The sequence below is a fragment of the Armigeres subalbatus genome, chromosome 2 (assembly GCF_024139115.2).
Source record: "Armigeres subalbatus isolate Guangzhou_Male chromosome 2, GZ_Asu_2, whole genome shotgun sequence".
NCBI lineage: Eukaryota > Metazoa > Arthropoda > Insecta > Diptera > Culicidae > Armigeres > Armigeres subalbatus.
This window is the reverse complement of record NC_085140.1, coordinates 211,640,812-211,667,468: the sequence shown is the minus strand read 5'-3', so window position 1 is coordinate 211,667,468 and position 26,657 is coordinate 211,640,812. Positions and strand designations below refer to the sequence as shown.

General features: G+C 40.0%; 1 protein-coding gene across 3 annotated transcripts in view; it reads left to right on the top strand.

Annotated features, from left to right (window-relative positions):
• LOC134211586 (DNA-binding protein D-ETS-3) overlaps positions 1 to 26,657 on the top strand; it is a 321,549-nt gene that overhangs the window by 228,488 nt on the left and 66,404 nt on the right. The gene's annotated exons all lie outside the window — the stretch shown is intronic.

The window sequence follows — 26,657 nt, the reverse complement described above, 5'->3', positions numbered from 1 at the left end:
TATAACATAAAAATGTAATTTTTTTATGATTTTGTTCAGCGGCGCAGCCAAATTTTTTTGATAATATAAAGTATGGTTCAAGTTAAATTTGTTTCGAAATTCCGCGAAATTCCGTTAAATTTCGTTAGAAGCTAGTTTTTTCTAGCGAAATTTTTGTAATTATACGAAACGAAACGAAATCAAAAAGTCAGATTTTGCCATGCTCAAATTCCGCGAAATTCCGCGGAATTTCGTTTCGAACCACCTGAAACGAAAGTTTTCGAAATACCGCATATGCTTAGTCCTATGTCGAAGTAGCCGAGAAGGTATGTAAAAATTTAATTTCGACAAAATTTCAGTTACATGTGGTAAGCCAACAGTATTTGAATTTGTTGGGGACGATTTATAGACAATTTACAAAATCAACGAAAAGGTAAATGTTACATTTACCATTTTGACTCAAATTCCGAACATGACTCATATTCCGAACACTCGCTTTTAGATGCCCATTTTGGGCTTATTCATGAAATTGTCTCCATAGGATCTTCAATTTGTTTGTAATCTTCATCCTCAGTACGGAAAACCGATGAAAAATTAGTTTTGGGGCGCTAAACGTCATTGTTCGGAATATGAGTCATGTTTAGAATTTGAGCCAAAACGGTATGCGATCGGGGCAACCTAGTACAGCTGGACTAAAGCACCTTCGATTGGACTACATTTCTTCACAACAATGATGTAAGTTGTGCTGCTCCGACGATGTGCAGCATATTGCTCTATGCAGTTGATCAATATGTACCATTGAAGTGAACCCGTGAGCCTGAAAACCAACCTGGTCAAACTTGAACATTCGCTGCTTGAAAAGAGTGAAACGGGCAGTACTCAGAAAACATAACAGATACCGCACTGACGAAACACTGATCGCTTATGTAGCAGCTAAAATGCAAATCCATTTTCGATCGGACCCTAAACATTTCTGGCGTCACGTTAATAAAGATCGCAAACAATCAGGCTTTCAGTGAAAGCATTAGTATTAGATTCTTGTGATCAATTTGTTTTGTTCAAGACGGAACTTTATGTGTCAGATGTCTTGATTTTTCATCACAGTAGCCCAGTTACCATACTCGATAACAAGAAAACTCTTGAGCAAACAGGAGCAAACTAAAACAATAAATTTGACATTCAAAGTACCCTGATATGGTAATCTCATCGCTCGACGGGAAATCCTGTCTCATTGTTCCCTATTGAAAATTGGCCAAAACGAACTATGAGGTCAGACGTTATGGCCATATTTCGAATTTTAAAACTTGTATAGGATTTATAAGTGCTTTGGCACTTATGTTCAACAAATTGGATCTTCCTATCCAAATCGTTTCAAACGAATAAAGGGATAAAGGTAGCACTTCTTCGTCCTATGTATTGGGTCAATCAAGCGAGAGCTTGATTTTATTACATACTAGCGCAAAATGCCCAGCTTTGTCCGGGTGTTGCAAAAGCCACATACTGAACTATTTGAAGCACCGCAGCTGAACCAAAATTATGTTCTAATGATTTTTTACATTTCCCCGTTAAATTCATAAACTTTGTGTACATACAAACCTTGCGGATCTCAAAACGAATCGATTAGGGAAAAAAATTTGCAAATCGGCCAACCGTTCGCGAGTTAAATCGTCAGGAAGGAAATCTCAACTCATTTTTATTATATAGAAAATTACATTCAACTAGTGGATGTTAGATGTCTTTTAAATGCTGCGAACCTGTCAATATCTGTATAAGAACAGATCATATGCAAACATGTATAAATCTTATACAAAAAACGTACACCCAACCAGCGGATGGCAGATTTTAATACAATTCAGCATAAGAACCTTACAGAAAATGTATGATAATTTGGCATATATAATTTCGAAAGATTTTAATACAATTGTTGTATTGAAATCTTACAGATTTGTATTATTGAAATACAATATCTGTATAAAAAGCTTACGGAGTTGTATATGCCAAGATTTTATTATACCGCTTATAAAAAAAAATCAACTCTGCTTATATCTAGTCGCAACGCAAAATAAGCGCCAGATAGTCGGCTAAGAAAAACATAGGGGAGATACGTATGAAATGCGCCGGTTGCGTAAAATGCGCCACCACGTTTTTATGGTTATTAACCCAAATTTTGTCTCAAAATCGTGAGCGGCTGAAGCCAAAAAACGTTTGTAAGCCGTTACACAAAAAAACTTTGTCAAAAACTCTGTGTTTAAATTAAAAAAAAAATAAAATGTTTTTTTGGCTCTTTTCGGTGCAATTTTTGTGTTTACGTCAACAATGCTTTTTCTTCACATACAAACAATATTTTCTCCTTTATTTTATTAGTCTAAAATATAGACTACCTTGAAGCACAAGACTGACACTATTCTTTTGTAAAAGAGTGTGACTATTTCAGTGAATTGGAATATTTTGATTATCATTTTTGGGTGGCGCATATTGCCCAGCGTCCTTCATTTTAAATGAAAATGCTGCATTTTGGAATAAAATCATTTTCTTGTAATATTGTTGGTTTTTTCTAAAAATTGTTGAACCATATAATGACTGATATGCTAGATAATTGATAAACACTTCGAAATTACACTATTTCAGATGAAATCACCATTAAATTAAGAGATTAGCTTAGGGGCGCGTATTGACCACTATCTCCCCTATCACCGGAAATGAATCTACTTTCATATTTTTAAAAATTCGGCCGCCACGTGGTGGATTGTGGCGATGAATGCTTTGATAGCACGTGCTATTCGTACTGCGGTTATATTTTCTACATCTATGAGAGCATTGGAAAAGTTGTCATTTTGTTGCGAAGCACAATATACAATAATTGTCAGATTTGTTTTTGGGTGTATTGTATGGTATGGTCTTATATTTGTATTAGAATATATCAATTTTGTATATACCCAGTTCTTATGCAGAATTGTTGGTTGGGTAAATTTCTACGAATTTTCTTCTGGTATACAGGTAGGTTCCTTGCTACAAAAGATGAAAGTATCATCATCGCCATCATCTTTTGCTCATCTGGTTTGCTGCAAGAAGTTGCGTTCGGCACAAAATTGTACAATGAGAATGAACAAACGTGAGACCTTTTAGACTTATTTTATATCAGGGCTGCCCAACGTACGGCCCGCGGGCCGGATGCGGCATTTGGCTCATTTTTTTTTTGTGACCAGCGGCGTATAAGAAAACTACTTCATAACTGGCCCGAAAGCCTTTCTTTCTGGCTCGAGAAGGTTTATAAATAAATACTGTAGGTTAATGCTAATTCAAAGAATTAAATCTTCAACTCCGTGGAATAAGTGCTGCATTTTGCTGTTAATGAGATTTTGGCAATACGGATAAAACCTTTCCAGGGCGGAGAACTTGCATATCGGCTGTTAGTAATATTGTGTGCTCCGATGTCCACCGAAAAAAAAGCTGTGGGAAACTGGCCTGTATAGGAACTTAGTCTCTCATATGCGAGTCTATGAAAGAAAACGACCAATAATCTTAAAGTATTGACGCTCGTCATTAAAGCAATCAACTTTATTATCGCGGAGGAACTCAATAATCACCAATTCCAAATGGTGTTAACAGAAATGGAATTAGAATTCAGAGATTTACTGGATCATTAAGAAGTTCGTTAACTGAACCTTGGTACCATGCTTGAGGGGTTTTATTTTTTATCGTCGCAGACAAAGACAAGTCAAATAAAAACTAATGCTCGAGTTTAATGATTCTGAATGAGTTGGTGACTTAGCCTTCTAGTAGATATCACCAAACATTCTCAATTACTGCCAAACATGAAGCTGCCACGAAATATCAACACTAAGTCTAAGTCTAAGAAGTCTTCAAACTTTTATTAAGCAGAATTAAAGCTTTTGAAACAAAATAAACACATTGGCACAGTTCCTGGTAAAGTTGAAGCCCTTCAACTGGAATTTTCTGGCTCACAGTAAAGAAAATTTTCATATTATTCAACACCGTTTTCTGATGTGAATAATGTTATTGAAATGTTTCAAATGAAGTTTCATATAGAAACATATCTCATAAGATATTTTCGCTCTTCGGAAGCACATATCTGTGTGACCAGCTCTTTTCAAGAAATAAAGCCGTAAAAAACAAATTTCGGTCACCGATTACGAAATTAATAGCGTCGAGTATTGCAGAGTAACCAAGTCGTCAAGGGCCGAAAATTCCATTTCGTCATAAAATTTTTAACCAAAAGACCTGTTAAGTAAAAAACAAAAATAAACATCAATCTTTGAGCTCAATAAAATCGTGTTTAGTTTTTCTACATCCTGGAAAAATGAAAAAAAAAACTACTTTGAACCCATTAAAATTAATAAATGTACCGTATATGTTTTGGCCCGCCAGCAGATGTGATTCGGAAAGTTGGCCCGTGGCTTGAAAAGGTTGGGTAGGCCTTTTTTATATGCTTCTCATCCCTTTTGAACGAATGAGAAAGACTGTATTACCGCTAGGTGGATTAATTAGGGTTTTTCATTGTTCTATTCGTTTTGGGTTGCACATAGCCGTTACAAATATTTAATTTCTAATTATGTCCTACTGGTCTCCGCATAGTCAGAGGGGGGGCAATAAAAAATAAATAATAGAATAGAATAAATAAAAAAAAACTCCTTGGATTTGTCAAAGAATGTTTTGAAAATCCTCAAAATTGCCCGAAATTTTTTTTGTTGCCCCCTCAAAATATTTTTTTTTGGGCAAAAAAGAAAACTGTCAAAACGCACGCAAACGTATCAATTGCGAACTGGGGTCGTGGGATCAAACCCCACCGAAGGGGCGGTTACCCTCCAATACCTTTTCCGAACTAAATCTATCACATGTTGTACATATGCATAATCAAGTTTCAGACATAGTAATTAATTTCCACTCCGGGTGGCTTAATACCCGGCATATAGGCAATTAACTTTGAATGTACTGATCTCGAGTGGCGATCTCTCTTCGCTTGTGTGGTCGTGTTGGGATCTGACGACCAAACTGGCTCAACCTCACACAACCCTACTTCATTGAGCGCCGTTGCTGATGAAGCAAGTGTGTAGGAGCCGGACAATACTAAATACTCATCCTACTTGGTTGACATTGTGTACAAAATACATTTGAGAGAGTTAGTTCTGAAAATGTATTGCGAGAGAGATCGGCTGGTACCTGGTGCTGGGAATTTGGTTTCATCAGTACCCGCTAAGCTGCGGTGGACGACGGAGGTCCTTCGTAGCTTAGTAGGGAAAGCACCTGTCATGCGAACTGGGGTCGTGGGATCAAACCCCACCGAAGGGGCGGTTACCCTCCAATACCTTTTCCGAACTAAATCTCATGTGATAGATTTGTACATATGCATAATCAAGTTTCAGACATAGTATCAATTGTGTTTGGCCCATTAGGTCTAAATTTTCTAATCCAAGAAGGGCGGCTATGCTCATCTAGTTATGTGACATTTATATTTGGAGGTCTATTTTACCCCATTCCCTCTATTCTAATATTTTGCAAATATCTTATTCTACATACAGGAAGAAACCTTGGAAGTTTTAGCCAAATCGTGAAACATCAATACAAATAGAGTCGCGATTCACTTGAATTGGCTTTTAAATAAACAGTGTTGCAGAAAATAACAATTCACTCAGTTGCGGAATGGTCGAAAAAAATCGACATTTGGCCAAAACTAATTCCAACGCATTTTTCACTAGATTCTGGATGCCATATAGAGGGATAAAATGTTTTAAAGTAGAATTCGGGTTATTTTAGGGTTGGGGCTCTGTATACTAGAAAATGGAATGCGAGGGAAATTTTTCTTTCGTTCCTTTTTATTTCTGTTATTTTCAGACATTTCAAGATAATTATATTTAGATATATGAAAAGTATAAGTAACTGTGATTGAAATGTTCAAGAATAATTTTAAAATACATCAGAATAACCGAAAAATACTTTTTTCCAAAATTGCTCTAACGAGGAAATGTTAGATGTTTTGATTGAAATCGGTGTGTCTTAGGACCAGGACCAAATTTTTATAAGCAGCCTGGAAGGCCAACTGTCGCATATCAATCAGCGTAACTTAACGAATTGAGATATTGTCTGACTGGATGTACGTATGATTTTTTTTCTTCCTTAGCAGTGGAGGGGGAATCTGCTCAACAGACATCCTGGGTTGTCCAGGAAGCGCGGGTTAGGGACCACCTCCAACAGCAAACGAGGGAGGCAGGACTACATCCCCGACCCGCTAAACCGTTTCCATTGCCGCCAAGCCCATAGTCCCTTCGGTACAACCAGAAAGTAATGCTTCAAAGGGGGGCCAGTGCACAACGCACCCTCGAGGATAGCTGCGTGTCCTTGCAGCACCGAACATCGTGACTCGCTTTTTTAGAAGAACACCTGCGCACACCAAACACTCGGGCGAGGCTGAGCTAGCCAGCTGCGTTACCTGCACTGTGATTTTGCAGCACGCTTAAACGCCAGGCACATCGAACCCCCCATGGGGTGCTTGCTATGCACAGCTTTGCTGGAAAAAATCAAATAATTGGGAGGGTTCGTGCAGCATTGTGCCTTATGTCTCTCCAATCTGCAGCGTCGGCAGAGATTGCTTCTGTCAGGGCCTTTGCAGTCCCATTGCTTGTGCCCCGGTTAGAGGCACTTGAATCAAACTTCGGGTTGCTCGTATATACCGACCATCCCACCTTGACGCTCCCTAACTTGACTACCTTGGAGGCGTCCGCTGCAGATAGCCGAACCAATGCTACCTGCGTCCCTGCCGGATCTATCCGTAGCCGGTGGGCGTCTCCACTTCACACTGTCGCCACAGTGCCGTGACGAGCTCTTCGACTTCGGTGATCTCGTCCAGGTCTTTAACCCTTAGATTCACCTCCATCGTGAGTGCCCTCACCTTGACCGTCTCGCCTAGGACTTCCTCCGCCAACTTCTTGTAGGCGGCGCTCTTTTGCGAGACGCCCCGCTTCAGCTCGAGGATCATCTCGCCCATCCGGGTACGTCTTATTCGACGTACGTCGGCGCCGAGTTCACCGAGCTTGACGTCACTCCTCATCGCCTTCAAGACGTCCGAGTACTTAGCCTTGTCCGCCGTGATGACTAGGGCATCGCCCCTGGAGTGATTGGCGCCTACCCTAGACTTCTTGCTACCCTCATTCACCTGGGCCTTCTTTTCGGCCCTTGACGACTTCGGTTTCCTCTTGTTCTTGACCAGGGTCCAGGAGGCGTCATCCCCCTCTATTTCCCTGGTCTGGTGCGGCTGAGAGCTCTCAGCCTGCCGTAACCCCTTACCACCGTCTTTCCTGGGTGGACGGACCTTTCCAGGTTGGACAAAGTCCCTGCTGCCCCCTGTGTATTGATGTGTGTTTGTGTTAGTATGTGCTTATATGTACAAGAAAATTGTATATGTGCAAGAAAATTGTTTGAACATATATGCTCAGTGCAAAGTAGATTGAGCGGGCTATCTAACCGGTGTTTCTCTTGAAAAATGAGCCTTATCGATGAGTGCTTTAGAAGATTATGTTCAAAATACTAGAATTTCATTGAGTGTGTAGGAAAAACACGTTTTTGGCACTTATACTCATCCCATTTGCTCGCAACAAATTACATTTCACGAGGATTAAAGCATTGAATATAGATTAATTTTAATACTGGGACATATTCACCAAACAGTGTTTAATTTGAACACACGAAAAGTTTGACAATTTTAACCAGATCGGAAAACGTCAATAACAAGCAGGTTCGTATTTCGTGCACTGGCTTTAAAAAACAGTGCTGCGGAGAATTGTAATTTACTTGTTTTTTTAGTAAGCGCTTCTGAAATAAATATCAAACAAAGCTCTTCTAGTTCTATTGCCCTTGAAGTTTAGTATTTTTGAAAATCCATTTGAGAAATAATCCACCATTTTTTATTAAAAAAGTGTATTTTCTTGGAATAAAATGCTAATTTAGTAGCAAAAGCATTCAAAATTGGAACAAGCCTTTGATTTTTTTGGTTTTGGTTATTTCCTTCTTCTTCTTCTTCTTCTTCTTCTTATTGGCATTACATCCCCACACTGGGACAGAGCCGCCTCGCAGCTTAGTGTTCATTAAGCACTTCCACAGTTATTAACAGCGAGGTTTCTAAGCCAGTTTACCATTTTTGCATTCCTATATGTATCATGAGGCTAGCACGATGATACTTTTATGCCCAGGGAAGTCGATACAATTTCCAATCCGAAAATTGCGGCTAAGGAGGGCCCCTTGGCTATTTTTATACATCAATTTTTGAAGAGCCGTTTTACCTCCACTTCTTCTCCACGAAAAAATCTGAAAATTTGCAAAGTATTTTTTTACAAATATAAACAAATCCTGAAAACTTCAAATAAATCGTTCTCCGATCGTTTCAACCTTCCTTTTAACAAATACACAAGCAAAGTGTCCAGGGGTTGGACAAAAAGGGTGAGATATTTTGACAACATTAAAAAAACGGCATTTCTTTGCGTAGAACTCTTCGATTTTTATAAAACTAGGTCCATCGATCGCGGAAACTCTTCTTGTATTTATCCCTATTCAAAACCTCAGATTGGTCATAGGCCACCGGAGATGTTCCGGGTTTTCTGAGGGTATGGTAAAAATGCATTTTTATCTTCTGCTTGTCATGCTAAGTAACGTTGTAACTCTTCATGACGTCCACATGTCTGTAGAGTGGACGTCTAAACGTCCCTAACTAGCTCACCGAAACAAATCACTCAGGGTCGACACCAACCTGCTCAAAGGAACACACGAAAACCAACAATTGTGGACGTGGGCGGTACAAGAGCCAACGTACGGACATGCAAGGAATTAACTAGCTAATTAAAGAAGCATTGAAAGTTTTAATTAATCTTAGCTTTATGTTTATTCTCTTATTTGTATAGGGTTAGTGGTTAGGGTTAGATACGTTGCGGCCGATTGAGGAGTTGGGGCCCATATGGGTAGCATGCTTACGTGAGGAGATCGATCTTTGAAACGTAATTTCGCCGTGGTACTCGCCACGGTGTTGTTCTGGAAGATTCTGCAGACGGGTGGCGTTGCTGTGGCCACCGTATCGGGCCGGAGTCGGCCAGGTTCTTGGGATGGATTCGGGCTTGACCTGAAGTTGATTACGGGCTGGTATCAACGGGACGCCAGCGATAGCAGAGGCCTGCAAAGTGGAAATCGGCCACGTTTCCACGCAAAACAGATCCCGCAATGATGGAAGGCAAGCGGCTTTGTCGCGGAAGTCGGAGGCCACATCAAGCGATTTGTACGATGTCGTCTTTTTCTGTCCAACGGAAATCCACTGAGGGCGATAACTTCGTATTTCTCAGCCGGTCGCAACCTAGGCACAACCTTCTAGGAGCGTGGCCTTGAGAGACACTTCTGAACACGTTAATAGTCTATTACCAACTGACTTCTCACCCTCTCATCCTTCTTTTTCTTTCTACTTCGCCCTCGGGGTTGGGTTACCCGAGAAAATTCCGCTCGGATTCGGGGTTCCATAGAAGCGTTAGTAAATACATTATTAAAGGAGGAATAGCCTTTTTACTAAGAAAATAGATGTCTATTCCCCCTTGATGGCACTACATGCGGAGTTTCACAAATTTTCGTTAGTTTTTGTAGTTGTTATTTTTGGATGAAAGAACGTTGATTCTCAACGAAGGTGTTGTAACCGTGTTTTGGTAACAACGTTTACTTTCATCATGTTTTGTCATCTCAAGTGACGTTTACTTTCATATGCTCTCTCCAGAAACTGGAACTAATATGCTGGCCAATGCTGTCTGCCTACCCATATTCGCTTTATTCCGATCTGTTATCAATTCATCATCTCTGCTTGTTACGTATGGATTATCGATCTACAGCCAGCATTCGTCGGCATATTAGTTCTAGTTTTGGAGAAGGCATAAAACATGATGAAAGCAAACGTCACATGAAGTGACAAGCAGTAGAGTAAATGCATTTTTAACATACTCTTGGAAAACCCGAAACATCTCCGATGCCCGAGGACTGATCTACGCTTTTGGAAGGGGACAGAATACTAGAAGGTCCAGATCCGGTTGTTGTATCAATATCGGATTATTCTACGCAAAGTAATGCTGATTTTAATTTCGACAAATTTTTGCCTATCTCAACCTATTTGCTGATTGTTTATTATGCTGTAATGCGCTAATATTCATGAGTATAGAAATAGATTCAGACAGAATATAAAATATTTTTTTGTAAAGTTTGTCAAAACTACGATTCAGAAGATCTTAAAATTTTAGGTAACTATTTATATGACGATGCCGTCATGCGAAATCATGGACACTGTTTTCTGCAAAATAACAAATCGGAAGCTATATTAAACGTTTCGAAACAAAAATTATGGCTTCAATTATTGCCAAGTTTTCATTCGGGTGTTTTGTTGATAGGAGCCATCCAGAAAGTACGTCACGCTTTTAGGGGGGAGGGGGTTCCGAGCAGCGTGACGATTCATACAAAATTTTTAGATTTTTAATACAAAAAGTGTGACGAAGGGGGGAGGGGGGTTTGAAAATCGCAAATTTTTGCGTGACGTACTTTATGGATCTTCCCATAGTAGAATGGCAACTTTCTGTTTTAAATTCGGTAGATATTTATTTCAATAGTTTTTAGGAAATTTGAAATTCAAAATGGCATTCGGAGTCAAAAAAGCCCCGCCAAAACGTACTACACACAACAAATCATTTACGAAGTTGTTCCCACCAAGTCCATGCGATTACGCCACAGCTCTACTCGATTAGGGGCATCGAGGATTCGCACAGTTTCTCCATCATAAATACAAGCGAAATTCCTCCAATCGCCACATAGCATCGTTAAGAGGAAAATGCATTCATGGGATGCAGAACAAAAATGTGCAAACCTTCCCAGCAAAGCACTGCCTAATTATATTTGTTGCTGGTTTCCGATCATTTCACACCTCCGTTCTCATTTTCCTCCGGTTTTCCGTTTCCTTTCCGGTTTCCACCATCAACTTGTTGAAGAATCGCGCTCGCTCTAGCTACGTTTCGGTCTGAGTTAAATCACGTCGTTCTTCGGGGAGGTGCGGTGGCCAGCGCTTCCGATCTCTCAACTGAACTCTCACCACCCGCCGTCGTATGCCACCTGTACAATGTACAGCTCACCACCACAATAGTGAAGAAAAATGATATGGAAAACGGACAAAAAGGCGGCTGCCAACCCTCGGAGGAACCGAATTTTCCTTTCGTGAACTATTTTTATTTTTATTTCTTTATTATCGCACAAAACTAGGAAGGAACGTTGACTGGAAACGAAAACTTTACCAGGTACAAGATAAGATCTGGTTCGAACAAGAAACACCGAGCCGCGTTCACTTTCGTTCGGTACACGTTGAGGTACAAGTTACAGTGGGTTGAAGACAGGGGAAGGAAAAAGCTTTTTCTCGTGTTTTGTTTTTCCATTCAGGTTCTTTGATAGAGGGGCCTATAGAACATCGTTTGATAGTTCACGCTGCTGGTCGAACGGTTTCCGAGAATTATTGTTGGCCGACATGCGAGCTGGACATAAATTCTACAGCTCTGTCTCTCAAGCTTCATTTTGTGATTTAATGACTTTTTGGAAGGTAAAACATGAACAGCGACCAGCAGTGATTGCTTTCTGGGCTGAATTATCTCGTGAGAAGTTCATTTCGAGGTCCGATCGAACGAAATGATCCGTAATTACATTGTTGGAAATGTAGAGCAAAGGAAATTAATGATAGACATTTGGGAAATCTATAATGTTCATCAACAGCAAACTTATACAGATATGCATGCTGTTATACAAACAGAAAAATACAGCAATTTTTGTTTATTTCAGAAATTTTTAATCATTAAAACATTTAGCGATAAAATCGGAAGCATAACAGAAAGGCCCATACTTTAAAACAAAGTTGCTGTTCGTGACACCAACGAAACGGATTTTTCTTCAGTGGTTTTCAAATGAATTTAACTTTTATTTGGCATTTTTTCAGTTAATTAGCATTTTCAGTTAAACATTAAGGCTCAAATTTATGTACATCATATTTTTTTATATTTATTCATTTCCAATTGAACCGTTTGTTTGAGAAACTGCATATGTAACATTTTTTGCCAAAATGAGATTTTTATTTATTCTACATCCTCTTCCAAAAATACGTTTTCTGGCTAAAAATACGAAATTTTTTTTCAGTAGTGTATTATTTTTTTCGTTTATTTGAGAAACTACATATGTCCACGCACTTTGAAGACCAATTATGGAGTACTGCTTACAGTTTTTGCACTGGAAGTGCCCCAGGGTGTTGAGTTTTGCCAAAAACTATTGATCTGTATCGAAGAAATTGAAAGCTTCGCTAATTTGTTTTGTTATTTTCTCGCAATTGTGTAAAATGGACTTATGCAGTTTCTCAAACAAATGATTCAATTATTCAAATCAGAAATGCCTGGATTGGATTTCGGAAATTGATCGACTCCGTCCGAAGCCTCGGACCGGATTTGTAACAGAAGATTTGCGTGTTTCAACTAACTGTTAGTTCATTTGGCTATATACTTTTCATAATCTTAGCTCGTCTGTAGAACCCGTATTGTCTTCAGTCGGGTATAATCAACGAAAAGCCGTTCTACGATTCTATTACAACTGAAAACTCTTCCATTTCACATTCTCAATGGAAGACGAATATGCTACAATAAAGCGTTGAACACCACTGCCAGAAAATTTATGGGTATCACCTAATTTATTCACAGTACATTCCGATTACATGGCACCAGGTGTAAAATTTGCATTACCGCACGGAAACCTCACATCAAATAACAAATCGACAATTCCCCCTCGTTACTAAATGCAACTTTGGGGTGCTATTGGTCAGTGCTGTGAAACGTTTGTTTTTACCTTCATATAAGCGGTCGATTTGACCCGTAGAAGGACATGTAAATAACTTAATCTGCATTTTTACAAAGGTTGCATTTTATGCAACAGTACAAGGAAATATTATTAAAATTTCAACATACAACAAAAATTTAGTTTCGACCTAGCCTAGCGATGATGGTGCCTTTTTCATATATATGCAATGCAAGTCCTTAAAACATGTTTTTTTTTTGGCTTTGTTTTTTTTTCAAAAACTTGAGGAAAAAAACATGTTTTGCCTTCCTCGTACAACAAAGTTGTACCGAAAGCTATCATTTCATTCCAAAAACGAACTAAGGATAGGAGACCCATGGGGTATATACCGATCGAATCAGCTCATCGAACTGTCTGTCTATCCGTGTGTATGTGTGTGTGCACACGAAAACCTGAAAGCATTAGAAAACTTTTCATATACAAATAGTAAACCGATTTCCTCGTAACAAGTTGTATTTGACGGATGTCAAAGCTAACTGATCACTATTGAATATAATAACGATCAGTCATTACGTTTGGAAGTTATGAAGAAACTGGGATATCGATCCATATAAGATTGGTTGGTTGATTTGCTTTAAAGCGTTTGCAAAAACCATAAAATAGTCAAGTAAATCGTAGCACATTTTCACATTGGCAAACCATGAAGCGATAGATAAATCTGACTTTGGAAAATTTCGATGTCTTGTCCATCAAACTATCTCATTTATTACACAACGCAAAGATTTCACTTTTGTTCTAATGTTGGATATCCATCCATTCAGCACCCAAATGAGTGTTATAATAGATTTTTTGCAATTCCTGATCATAATACCTGGTTTACAGTTGTCATTTTAGTGATAAAACGGCCTACTTTTCCATACCAACAGAATGGGTGCTTTAATGACCATTATGCAACTCAAATGGGTTGCATAATATTCATTATAGCACTCATTTGGGTGCTATAATGAAAAACCTTCATTGGGACAGTAGTTACATGACTACATTTAGCTGAATTAGTTTGGGTGAGTGTTTGAATAGTGTACTCTAAGCGTCTCGTAATAAATGAAATGGTTTGTTGGACATAACATCACAATTTTCCAAAGGCAATTGCATCCATCGCTTCATAGCTTATCAAGCTATGCAATTTGACACGATAAGATGGAATCTTATTGTTCTCTGCCGCAACATAATTTATTGGCATGAATGATCATGTGGAGTAAATTCGATTGTACAATTCTGGTATAGATTTATCATATTAAAGCCCATTTTTCGTCATTGCAAAAAATAGCGTGTGCAACTCGTTGCAAAACTCGATTTTTTCAGCACTCGTAGTATTTATCCAACTCGGCAAGCCTCGTTGGATAAACGTACAACTCGTACTGAAAAAATCATCTTTTTGCAACTAGTTGCACAAACTACTATTATGCAAATCATTTGAGTTGTCTTCTTCTTCTATGACTCTACATTCCAACTGGAACTTGGCTTTGTGTTCAGTTAGCATTTCCACAGTTAATAATTGAAAGCTTTCTATGCCCACCAATGCATAAGTATGTACCGTTTTGGCTCAAATCCCGAACATGGCTCATATTCCGAACACTGGAGTTTTAGCGCCCCAAAACTGAAAATTTAATCAGTTTTCAATTCTGAGGATCAAGATTACAAATGAATACAAGATCGTATGGAGAAAAAAAATACACGAAAAAAACTAAAATGGCCGGAATATGAGCCATGTTCGGGATTTGAGCCAAAACGGAATCTTGTGTAGCAAGTACAATGGATACATTATGACCAGCAAGTCGAGAATGTTTTCCACCCGAAAACATCCCGAGCAGCACAAGTCAGACAACAATAGTTGCAGCAACTTGATTGTGACTAAATCTAGTCGCATATTAGTTGCAGTAACCTATGTGGAACATGTGTGCTACTAGGGATCCTAGACCGGGCCAAGAATCGAACTAGCCATATCCGGATTGTAAATTCTATTCCTTTGTACGCAAGGCTAACTGGAGACCCAAGCTCTCAAGAACTCATTTACTTGGTATGGAAAAGTAGGCCGTTTCATCACTCAAACATAAACTGTAAAAGCAGATATTATTCTCACTTTCATTCCACACTTTTCACTTTTCTCTTCTCACTACGAATTTCTCACTAGTAACTTCCAACTGTTCACTGTTTCATTTTTTTTGCCGGACTGGGAAACGACGTATTTAGGTTGTTTACTTGACAAATGGTGATCAACCTACAAGATGCGAATGATTAACATTAAGCAGGGGTATAACACAAAACGCTACCAAGAAATAAGCTAATCAAGAAAACTCATACCTTGCAGAAGATTGGATGATCTTCGGAATCGCCATTAAAGGATGCCTTACACCTGGGGAAAACTTTCAGTCGTTTGTTTTCGGGATTTGGGCACGGGCAAAATCCCGGCATCGTTTAAAAAAATTTAACTCTAAAGTGCATTGTTTTGGTCAAAACTACTGGGCTTTCAGTAAAATTTGGAGTGAGTGAGTTTATCTGTAGTTTAGAACCACTGGTGGACTTGATTAGGTCAATAACATCCAATATTTCGAAGTAAACCTCCGTCAATTAGTTCTTTTAACACATCCTCGTTCAAACTTTTTGTTAGCCAGCATGAACCCATGAGGATATTTCAAATTCAAATGATTACTATTAACCATGGACCGTAATTCTCACTCATTTTCACGAGCAGAGAATGCTTGCTCACGCTGATTTTCGCCGATAAATTGTTTTGCGGGAAATGAAAAAAAGGTTTGATAATCATTTCTCCCTCCCTACCAGTGCCGCGAAAAGTTGATTTGCACAATTTCTCACCTTTTTCTTCCTTTTCACCAATTGTAAAAATAGTAGCCTTTATGAAACAAACAACTTAATCCCTACTTGAAGTCGATGTGATTTACTTACTTATGGATCCTGTACACCTCCGGTGGTGCAAAGGGCCGACTTGAAAGATCTCCATTCTGAGCGTTGCCCGGCTATCGCTTTAACCTGTTGCCAGGTTAGATTTCGGTCGACTTCTTTTATTTCTTTATTGAGGCTTCGCCGCCATGAGCCTCTGGGTCTGCCTCTGCTGCGATGTCCCGCTGGGTTCCAGTCTAATGCTTGTTTACAGATTTCGTTTGCGCCCTACGTAGAGTGTGGCCGACCCAGCCCCACTTCCGATCCCGAATTTCTGTTGCTATCGGCCTCTGGTGACAACGACGATGGAGCTCGTTGTTTGAGATCCAGCTGTGAGGCCACCAGGCCCGAATTATATACCGCAGGCATCTGTTAATGAACACCTGCAGCCGTTGAGTGTTCTCCACTGATACACACCATGTTTCGCTAGCGTATAACAGCACAGATTTCACGTTAGAGTTGAAAATTCGTATTTTGGTGCGTTCACTTATCTGCCTGTTTTTCCAGATATTTCTTAAACTCGCAAAGGCAGCCCTTGCTTTCTTTATCCGTGCGCCTATGTCGATCTTGGTACCGCCGTCTGACGCCATTTGGCTACCAAGATATTGGAAGCTTTCAACATTCTCCACTGGTTGCCCGGCTACTGTGAAACTGGAAGGAGTCACCGTGTCTACATCCAACGATTTGGTTTTGTTGACGTTGATGACTAAGCCTGCCGAAGAGGAGCGCTCGGCAAGCTTGAGCTTACTCTTCATACCAGAGCGCCGTTGCGCGAGGAGTGCAACATCATCCGCCAATTCGAAGCCATTTAGGTGCTTCATGGTTATAGGCTGCCATAACAGCCCGCGGTTTGGTTCACGGTCAATCGCATCTACGATGAGGAACAATAACGGTGATAGAATACATCCTTGCCTCACACCAGCTACGACCCGGATAGGGTCGGACAAGACCCCATTGTGCAACACTCTACACGAGAAGGCCTCGTACTGTGCCTCGATGAGGCCGATGATTTTCTCAGGAACTCCCTTGCGTCTCAGGGCGCCCCACATATTCTCGTGATTGAGACGGTCGAAAGCTTTTTCGTAGTCAATAAATACCAAGTAAAGGGACTCTTGGAATTCGTTGACCTGCTCCAGAATGATGCGGAGCGTGACAATATGGTCCACACAGGATCTTCCGGCACGGAATCCGGCTTGCTGCCGCCGGAGAGTCGCATCGATCTTCTCCTGAATCCGGGCTAGGATAATTTTGCACAGAACTTTGAGAACGGTACACAGCAACATAATGCCTCGCCAGTTATCGCATACAGTCAGGTCACCCTTTTTGGGCACCTTCACTAAGATACCTTGCATCCAGTCGACCGGGAAAGTTGCAGTGTCCCAGATATTACGAAATAAACGATGCAGTAGTTGAGCGGATGTCATGGGGTCAGCTTTGAGCATCTCGGCTGATATGCGGTCGACCCCTGGGGCTTTATTCGATTTCATGCACCAGGCCCGAATTATATACCGCAGGCATCTGTTAATGAACACCTGCAGCCGTTGAGTGTTCTCCACTGATACACACCATGTTTCGCTAGCGTATAACAGCACAGATTTCACGTTAGAGTTGAAAATTCGTATTTTGGTGCGTTCACTTATCTGCCTGTTTTTCCAGATATTTCTTAAACTCGCAAAGGCAGCCCTTGCTTTCTTTATCCGTGCGCCTATGTCGATCTTGGTACCGCCGTCTGACGCCATTTGGCTACCAAGATATTGGAAGCTTTCAACATTCTCCACTGGTTGCCCGGCTACTGTGAAACTGGAAGGAGTCACCGTGTCTACATCCAACGATTTGGTTTTGTTGACGTTGATGACTAAGCCTGCCGAAGAGGAGCGCTCGGCAAGCTTGAGCTTACTCTTCATACCAGAGCGCCGTTGCGCGAGGAGTGCAACATCATCCGCCAATTCGAAGCCATTTAGGTGCTTCATGGTTATAGGCTGCCATAACAGCCCGCGGTTTGGTTCACGGTCAATCGCATCTACGATGAGGAACAATAACGGTGATAGAATACATCCTTGCCTCACACCAGCTACGACCCGGATAGGGTCGGACAAGACCCCATTGTGCAACACTCTACACGAGAAGGCCTCGTACTGTGCCTCGATGAGGCCGATGATTTTCTCAGCAACTCCCTTGCGTCTCAGGGCGCCCCACATATTCTCGTGATTGAGACGGTCGAAAGCTTTTTCGTAGTCAATAAATACCAAGTAAAGGGACTCTTGGAATTCGTTGACCTGCTCCAGAATGATGCGGAGCGTGACAATATGGTCCACACAGGATCTTCCGGCACGGAATCCGGCTTGCTGCCGCCGGAGAGTCGCATCGATCTTCTCCTGAATCAGGGCTAGGATAATTTTGCACAGAACTTTGAGAACGGTACACAGCAACATAATGCCTCGCCAGTTATCGCATACAGTCAGGTCACCCTTTTTGGGCACCTTCACTAAGATACCTTGCATCCAGTCGACCGGGAAAGTTGCAGTGTCCCAGATATTACGAAATAAACGATGCAGTAGTTGAGCGGATGTCATGGGGTCAGCTTTGAGCATCTCGGCTGATATGCGGTCGACCCCTGGGGCTTTATTCGATTTCATGCTTTGGATGGCTGTTTGAATCTCTAGCAGTGATGGAGCTTCGGTATTGACGCGTGTTATACGTCGGATCCTAGGCAGATCATGCCGACGTGGTGATGGCCTGGCTGACACTTGAAAAAGTTGTTCGAAGTGCTCGAACCTGCGTTTCAGCTGGTCAGTTGGGTCGGTCAATAACTGATCATTCGCGTCTTTCACAGGCATCGTTGCATTCATCTTCGCCCCGCTTAAGCGTCGTAAGATATCGTAGAGGAGGCGAATGTCCCCGGTTGCGGCGGCTCTCTCTCCTTCGTCGGCCAGAGAGTCTGCCCACGCTCCACAATGGGGAAATCCGATTTCAAAGGTGGAAAAAATTGATAACTTTCTTCACGGACAACTTACAGAAGAGATCAGGAGCTTATTCGAAAGGGAATTTTGCAAAGAATTCAGTGAGTGCTGTTTCGTGGACGTGTAACGCTGCTGTATGTAGTTATTGAGCTCGTTTTGCCCTAATGCCCCATATATCGCGAGTTTCCAAACTATTTGTCATTTTATCTTTAAGACATTGTTCTAAAATTGTGTTTATCTCTTCACTGTGGATCCATAGAAGGGCACTAAATATATTTTGTTGGTAAAAGTTGGAAATTTAAGGGATTTTGGGGTCAAATAAGCATCAAAGTGCATTTTATGTGCAATTTTCATGTATTCAGTAGAAAATAGTAATATTTACAGATAAGTGTTGATATTATTGTCCCAAAGTGTTGAACAGATATTGACAAATGTTTGCTGAACGAAAATTAATGAAATAAATCGTTTCACAAATGTTTTATTTGATTATTTGTTGAGTAAAAAACGATTTTTAAAAACTTTTGAATAACACCGATGCCAAACATTTCCAAACCATACCCGATAGCACTACTAGACAAGAATAGTCATCTGTTATGGGTTTTGATGTGATCATAGATAGGAGGTGATGGGAGATACTATTTTTTCTTACCTTTTTGCCCAAATTCCCCTATAAAATAATATAGCTCAATGATTTCGAGCAAGGAAATGATGTAGTAATGTTAATTTAGTCGATATTTTCCAATGATATAATGAAAATAACAAATAATCATATAATTCATTAAAAATATTTAATTATAGGGGATTTAGGGGTCATACAGCTCATTTAATGTAATTTTTTATTCAAAATGAGATAGCATTTTTTACAGACGACACACATAGAAGATTAAGGGCTTATTCGAAAGGGAGTTTTCCAAGAAATTCAGAGAAAAATGTTTTGTAGACGTGAGACACTTCTGTATGTAGTTATTAAGCTCGTTTTGCCCCAATGTCGCATACATCACAGTTTATCATATTCTTCGTGCTTTTATCTTCCAAGTATTGTACTAAAGATGTGTTTTCCTCTTCATTATAGATCCATACATAGCACTATACATATTTTGTTGAAAAAAGTTGGAAATTTAATGGATTTTGGGGTTCAATAAGTACTAAATTGCACTTTACGTGAACTTTTCATGTATTCTGTGAAAAATAATAAAATTATTATTATTCTCCCAAAATGTTCTACAGACATTGATAAATGTTTGCGAAACAATAACTAATGAAGTTAGTGTCGCAAGTGTTTTGTTTTGTGATTTATTGGGTTAAACACGATTTTTTGAATGCTTCTGAAAACCGCCGATGCCAATCATTCCCAAACCATACCCGTTTGCACAACTAGATAAAAGTAAATATATTAGTCGATGTGACAATAGATAGGAGTAAATAAGAAATATTCTTTTCTCATGACGTTTCATCCAAATTCTCCTTATAAAATAATATAGCTCAATGATTCTGGGTTAAGTAATGATGGAGTAACATTGATGCTGTAGATTTTGCTAAAATTGACCATATTAGGAGCTACTTCAATACTTACATGTTTTTAAACCACCGTATATTAACCCTAAATGATTATTTGACGTAATATAGTGCAAATGATTTCTTGGGTATTTTTTTTTTACAGAATACATGAAAAATTCACATAGATGCACACTGATGATTATTTGACCCCAAAATCCCTTAAATTTCCAACTTTTTCCAACAAAATATGTATAGTGCTATGTATGAATCTATAATGAAGAGAAGAACACATCTTTAGTACAATACTTGGAAGATAAAAGCACGAAAAATATGATAAACTGTGATGTATGCGACATTGGGGCAAAACGAGCTTAATAACTACATACAGAAGTGTCTCACGTCTAAAAAACATTTTTCACTGAATTTCTTGGAAAACTCGCTTTCGAATAAGCCCTTAATCATCTATGTGCGTTGTCTGTGAAAAATGTTATCCTATTTTGAATAAAAAATTACATTAAATGAGCTGTATGACCCCTAAATCCCCTATAATTCAATATTTTTAATGAATTATATGATTATTCGTTATTTTTATTATATCATTGGAAAATATCGACTAAATTAACATTACTACATCATTTCCTTGCTCGAAATCATTGAGCTATATTATTTTATAGGGGAATTTGGGCAAAATGTAAGAAAAAATAGTATCTCCCATCACCTCCTATCTATGATCACATCAAGACTCATAACAGATGACTATTCTTGTTTAGTAGTGCTATCGGGTATGGTTTGGAAATGTTTGGCATCGGTGTTATTCAAAAGTTTTTAAAATCGTTTTTTATTCAACAAATAATCAAATAAAACATTTGTGAAACGATTTATTTCATTAATTTTCGTTCAGCAAACATTTGTCAATATCTGTTCAACACTTTGGGACAATAATATCAACACTTAACTGCAAATATTACTATTTTTTACAGAATACATGAAAATTGCACATAAAATGCACTTTGATGCTTATTTGACCCCAAAATCCCTTAAATTTCCAACTTTTACCAACAAAATATATTTAGTGCCCTTCTATGGATCCACAGTGAAAAGATAAACACAATTTTAGAACAATGTCTTAAAGATAAAATGACAAATAGTTTGGAAACTCGCGATATATGGGGCATTAGGGCAAAACGAGCTCAATAACTACATACAGAAGCGTTACACGTCCATGAAACAGCACTCACTGAATTTTTTGCAAAATTCCCTTTCGAATAATCTCCTGATCTCTTCTGTAAGTTGTTCGTGAAGAAAGTTATCAATTTTTTCCACCTTTGAAATCGGATTTCCCCATTGTGCGCTCGCTTGTCCCGTCCACATGAGCGTTTTACTTCCTTCTTAAGAGCCGCGTATCGTTGACGGGCTAAGACTTTGGCTCCTCTGGTTTTCGATCGCTGTATCGCGGCTTTGGCTTCTCTTCGCTCCTCTATCTTTCTCCAGGTCTCATCGGTGATCCATTGTTTTCTCTGGGTGCGTATTTCGCCCAGATTGTTCTCGCTGGTGGTGATGAAGGCATTCTTGATGGCGGTCCATTGGTCTTCCACGCTGCCACCTTCCGGAATATCTGCAGCATGCGTCTCCAGTTCTTCAACGAAGGACCGTTTCACCGTGGCATCTTCCACTAGGATGTTAACGATCATTCAGTAATTTGCGTTCGATCATTTAGTAGTTTGTCAATAACACATTCCAGAAGCTGAATTTCAAAATATGTTGTATGGTGGATTTCTAGTGCGAAGGTTTTTCTACAACTTTGTCTAATGGTTCGTTATTAGAATTCAACTAATAACGGAGTTAGAGCGCTAGTTGCGGTGACTTAGACTAAATGATTGGAATTTTGTTATCATTTAGTCTGAGTTACTGAGACTATAGCTATAACTCCGTTACTAGTGGAATTCAAACAACGAACCATTAGGCAGAGTTGTAGAAAAACCTTCGCACTAGAAGTCCACCATACACCGCATTTTGAAATTCGGCTTCTATAATGAGCTATTGGAAAACTAATAAATGATCGAACGCAAATATTGAATGATCGTTAACATCCTTGTCTTCCAGTCGGCGTGTGTTGAATCGTCGTCCAACTCTTTCCTCCTGCCGACGAATCCGCGCAATGCGCAGGCGTATTTCGCCGATGAGGAGATGATGATCAGACGCGATATCGGCACTACGTTTATTCCGTACATCAAGAAGGCTCCGTTTCCATTTTTGGCTGATGCAGATGTGGTCGATTTGATTTTCTGTAAAGCCGTCACGGCTACAAAGCAAGACCATGCTGAGGGTGGCTGGGTTCGATTCCCGGTGCCGGTCTAGGCAATTTTCGGATTGGAAATTGTCTCGACTACCCTGGGCATAAAAAGTATCATCGTGTAGCCTCATGATATACGAATGCAAAAAACCTGGCTTAGAAACCTCGCAGTTAATAACTGTGGAAGTGCGTAATGAACACTAAGCTGCGAGGCGGCTCTGTCCCAGCGTGGGGATGTAATGCCAATAAGAAGAAGAAGAAGCCGTCACGGGAGACCCACGTGACCTTGTGAACCGGTCGATGAGGAAAGAGCGATCCCCCGATCACCATGTCGTTATTACCACAAAGTTCTGCGAACAGCACTCCGTTTTCGCTCATTTCTCCGAGACCATGGCGTCCCATAATGCGCTCATGGTTCGAGTTGTCGGATCCGATCTTCGCATTGAAGTCGCCCAAACAGATCTTGATATCACCCTTCGGAATTCTATCTACGACGGCATTGAGTTGACTGTAGAAGTTCTCTTTGTCTTGCAGATCGGCAGCATCGGTTGGTGCATAACATTGGATTATAGTAAGGTTTCGGACCCGTGTTCTAAATCTGTCAACGATTATCCTTTCACTTATAGGTTCCCACTTCATAAGCGCAGAGTGTGTCTGAACGCTTAGTAGGAAGCCAAGTCCGCGATGTCGGGGAGCGTGTTCACCTCGTAAACCAGAGTATAGCAGAACTTGTCCCGACGGCGTTCTGTGTTCTCCAAAGTTTGGCCAACGGACTTCACTCAGTCCCAGGATCTCAAGCTTCATGCGGCGTGCCTCATTGGCAAGTTGTGCCAATTTACCCTGCTGGGCTAGGGTTAAAACGTTCCATGTTCCTATTCTTGTCCGTTGTTTCGCGCTAAGAGTCGTCGCCGTAAAATCAGTCCGTATTCTTTCATTATCGGATTCTCGAACAAATTGATGTTTCGGGCAGTCTTCAAAAGTTCCTTTGCAATTCGTTGCATTGATGCTAAATCCAAGGAGCAGGAGAATGAATGCTCCCTATTTGTCAAGTGATCATTGCTTTGATGCACTTGCATCATTTTGAAAAAATACTACATCATTGATTTGAATCTTTTCATTGGATTCTAGGCAAACGCAAACACGTGGTGCGTATTATTAGTAACCGGTTTGCTTTCCACTTCATTGTTACGTCGCAAAGACGATTGTTGTTAGCAACTGAATATTGTGTTATATTTTGCTTCTGTAATAAGAAATTACATTTGAAACAAAGCGAGGGGTTCAAAGAACAAAACTTCAATGAATGGTGTTGAGAAAGTAAATGCCCTACTTGTTTACATTATATGACTCTTCCAAATGTGCTGCTGCTGCTTCCGATGTTATTTTCCCGAATATGAACATATTTAGTACATCCCATACGTTATGTCAATTCCCAACCACAATTCTCACATGATGTAAGTTTCAAAATACCTAAATAGCATTAGGTTTCATGCAACAGATAGAATCGCCAATTTCAATACGATGAGGTCTATAGATTTGGTGCTCGATAGGTTGTTGTCCACATTTATCGCTGCTGTTGTCAGCTAGAAGTTTTTTTCTTCAAAATAAACAGTACCCTCATTCGACACCATGTGTGTCCTTACACTCGAATCATATCCATATAATAAAGTCTAAAAAACGAGAAAGTTCGACGATAGAATCAAACTCTCACTCAAGAGATTGACACAATTGAATATGACACCACTAGCCATATAACCACAGAGCCACCTTTGAGTTCCATGCTTTCAAAGGGCAATTTGATGCTTCGATTAACAATTCAATGATTTGAATCAATGATGCGATATTTCCAATCAAGTGTGCAAAGGAGCAATTAAAAGCGAGGATGTAAGTTTATCCCAATTTAAATCATTTTTTCAAAGCATGCTTTTGCGAATCATTCTCAAAAGAGGATGCTCTTTGAAGACTGGTTTCGGGAACAGTAGGTTGTTGGCCCAAGGTTCCCTATCCACCGGGATGGGGCTGCCATCTTAGGTATAGCTTCCGGGGAATAGCATTTCATACTCAGCCGCTGGATGCCAGAACAGACGCTGTTGGAGCCGCACCTCCTTGGTGAACAGACGCTCGGTAAGTCGGGTCAAATTTGTTTAAAGTCCCACCCAACACCAGGACTAGACTAGCCGATGTGATGGTTTGGCAATAGTTACCGCATCCCAACGCCATTTTTGTTGATGTTTCAGGTTCGAATTCCGTTGCGGTCATTAAATTTTTGTAATAGCTTACCGAAAATTTGCGCAAAAAGTGAGTGAGGCGTAAATATAAGTGACGAAACGAAAAAGAAATTCATCAAGTAGGCACGATTTTCGTTTATCTTTCAGGTTCGCTTCAAAAGAAAAGAGGGAGAAAGAAAGATGATTTTCACTAGATATTCCGAAAAAAGATTCTCTTTAGACCTGAAAATCGATTTTTTTTTTGTATTGGATTCAAGGAGTAGTGACTGAATTTGTTTTTTCTAACGCTCCATTCATATTTACGTCGACAAACTTTCAATGTGGACAGGGATTTGTTTAGGAATCCTATTAATGTTCTTTAAATCGTTCAACTTTTTTATAACGGTCAGGTGCTGATTTATGTCATTATCAATTGGTGTACTAAAAGTATTTGTGAGTTACGATAAACACTTGTACATTATTGCCCAAACCCCTATTTTTAAAATAAGATTCTATTCTTCAGAAGCAAAATTGTCGCGTAACACGTTACAAACGCTTAGATAATTTTCTCATTCCCAGCAAGAAAAAAAAAGTGCAGTCGTCATCAGTTCATTGATTGACTCAGCCACGTGGCCGAACGCCGTTACGGTTATTTTCACATGCCTGTCCACCACCCCCAGTGCAAGCAACAATAAATTTATTAATATGTATTTAAAACAATCGAATACAATCATGAATGCATTACACCTTTTTTTGTTCGAAGTCGGTAGGGGTGTGATTCTTGTGTGTCCTATGGGACTCACCCTGCCGTCGTCTCCACCGCGCATACCGACCCCAGCCCAGACCAATAAACCTTAAATTATTTGATCGAGATTTTCTAGCACCCTCCTTCGGCAAACACCTTTATTTCCCGTGTTCGCTATTTAACCCCTGCCTTCGGTTAGGTTAGATATGGCCAACGGCATATAGGGAGCGAGGAGCATTCGGTTCGTTACGCAGCAATACCGGTAATCGCGCTGATGTCTGTTGGTAGGTGCTCTGTTGACCCCAAACGATTTCAATCTTCGAGGGTTATGGCGACTTTTCGACTTTCCTGTCCCGCACGGGGCTTGCGTGTCGGCTGGTTTCGCTGGCTAGTGGCAGGATAGTGTCTGGAAGGTATTGCTTGTATGTACCTTTGGGAGCCCAGTCATGGTTTTTGTGGCCGACGACGTGTGTGATGCAGTATTTGCTCTGCCAAATGGAAAGGCAAACATCCAGTCTCGGACGTTGTGGACTTTGTGTCGATTAAGTTCACTAGCTGCGGAATACGAAATGCATTTTATGGAATATGAATAGTGGAATAGATATTTCTTCCTTTTTGGTCCAGCTGGTTAGACCAGCATGAGCTAGATCTACAATTTGATTCTGAAACAATTATTATCAATTTAGTTTAGATTTATTCGGAGAGAGCATGTATGAAACGTATGAAACACGTATTTCGCTAAAATTGGAAAGTAAATCACTTCTGTAACATGAACTAAACTATGAACTATTAGATTTGTCATTTTTTTTTTTGTTTACTACACATTTAGGATAAAAAATGTGATTTAACCGAAATTATGCTATTATTTTTCGTACACAATTTGAACCATTCGATGAGTTCCACTCCCCCACTGAAACTGACAACCAGAACAAGGGATTTCGCTATCATTCCTTTGATCACATGTGTTCCGCACAACTGAACGCTAATGATGAATCATAATCCACTCTCAGTTGAACCCAATATTCCACGAACGAACATCTACGAACTAAGCATCCTCGTCTCGCCCTCGAGGAAAAGAGATTGCTTCTAAATTGTCCCGAAAAAAAGGTCCGCTCGATGGGTGGGAGGAGGTTGAAGCGTGAAAACCAGCTGGCATACATTCATACACAATCATCCTT